Source organism: Priapulus caudatus, unplaced genomic scaffold (genome assembly GCF_000485595.1).
Source record: "Priapulus caudatus unplaced genomic scaffold, Priapulus_caudatus-5.0.1 Scaffold288, whole genome shotgun sequence".
Taxonomy (NCBI): Eukaryota; Metazoa; Priapulida; class Priapulimorpha; order Priapulimorphida; family Priapulidae; genus Priapulus; species Priapulus caudatus.
The window spans coordinates 175169-177051 of record NW_014577349.1 but is presented as its reverse complement, the minus strand read 5'-3'; the positions used below and the strand labels follow the sequence as shown (position 1 = coordinate 177051).

At 47.6% G+C, this 1883-nt stretch overlaps 1 protein-coding gene across 1 annotated transcript in view; it reads left to right on the top strand.

Annotated features, from left to right (window-relative positions):
• The window catches only part of LOC106808581, a 73513-nt gene that overhangs the window by 19135 nt on the left and 52495 nt on the right, over positions 1 to 1883 (top strand). The gene's annotated exons all lie outside the window — the stretch shown is intronic.

The following is a 1883-nucleotide window of genomic DNA, read 5'->3' as shown; positions in this document are numbered from 1 at the left end:
GTGTGTGTGTGTGTGCGTGCGTGCGTGCGTGCGTGCGTGTGGTGTATTAGTGCACATTCTAGCTATTTAGTTTATTTTTGGTATCTTATTGTATGCAGCTTATCGATGTATACGTGGGCTATATATTTGGCTATACACGTATATCTACGTTAGTAGTGTATGCATTCAATTACGTGTGTGTATGTATTATAGCAGTTAACTTTACATTTCACTCCGTTCAATTAATCATAGCCATTATACTATTACGCATTAGTGTAGTGAACTTCTACGGGAGCGTTCCTGTTTAGAGGTTTGACTATAAGGAACAAAACACGGGATTTTCTGTCATGAAGTATATATATTTTTAGCTACTACATATTCACAGTACATATAAATACACGTACAAACAACGGAGTCGGACAAAAATTGACAATCTCAGAATGGTATCGTTGATCAATGAACATTATTTTAAGCAATTGTAACATTTATAAGGCCATCCTCTTCTATTCGCTTCTACCGTCTTCTTCGCGTCATATACCATATAGGGGTCCGCCACCACAGTGCATATACATGTGTGCATAACTGCAGGTGCGGTGTATTTACACGGGTATGTATCATGAGAGAGAAATTCAGTCTCCTACTCATCGTGCGTTTGGGCATTAATTTGGTTTGAGCCGTTGTTTCGCATCTGGGCCGACAGATGGCAGGACATGGCACGGCAGGACGAGCGCGCGCGAGACGTTAGTTAAAATATAGGTAACTTCAGACTTTTCGCCTTCTCGTGCGTTTACTTTACTTCACTTGGTTTACGCTTGTATGTTCCATTTTCGAACGCCGTCGTCCAGTTGTTGCGCATGCGCGCGATTCACTCTAGCTAGGCACGCCCGAGAAACAAGTCAGCATCGCGCGTGCCATATCCTGCCGGCACAGCTCGATTCGCAGTTTAGTGGCCGCCGTAGGCACCCCCGTAGCCAGCGGCTCCGTATCCAGCGTTGCCATAGGCACCGTTGCCATAGGCACCGTTGCCATAGCCAGCGCCGGCATTGCCTCCGTATCCAGCGTTGCCATAGCCACCGTCGGCGTAGCCGCCGTAGCCGACGTCGGCGTATCCGATGATGGGGCCGGACTCGCTGTAGCTGTACAGCTTCTTGGGCTGGTAGTACTTGTGTCCCTCTCTGGAAGATAAGTGAGAGTGTTATTAGAGAGGCGGGTTACAATAGTTGCGTGTGAGCTGTAGACCAGTACGGCGTAGCGTGATCTATGTGTCGTCACACGGCATTGTGCAGACGTAGATGCCCGTTACACAGGATAATTACACGTGTAATCTGCTCGTATAATCATCTCAATCTAAGCCTTAGGCTCCATGCACCGCTCATCCCCGTGCTGGCCAACGACTGGCCGATTGCCTGTATACTTCGAGCAGCAATAATAATAATTAATAAATACATATATTTGTGTGTATATGTATATATATATGTGTGTGTGTGTGTGTGTGTGTGCGTGCGTGCGTGCGTGCGTGCGTGCGTGCGTGTATGTGTGTGTGTACGTGCGTGCGTGCGTGCGTGCGTGCGTGCGTGCGTGTATGTGTGTGTGTACGTGCGTGCGTGCGCGCGCGTGTGTTTGTGTGTCTAGACACAGATAAATATGCATTCACCATAATATGTCACTTGTCTCCTACAATGTCGCTAGTGTGTAATATGCCAGCGTTGTAAATCACATGTAATGAATGTTATAGGGGTGGGGTGAGTCAGGGACACTCGTTACAGCGTTTTTCACTGTTACTCGTTTAGCCAGCAGCGAGTAGGATATGCATGGTGTGCGAGTATCCACGAGTCCATTAGCGTGTGCGTGTGTGCGTGCGTGTGTGTGTGTGTGTGTGTGTGTGTGTGTGTGTGTGTGTGTGT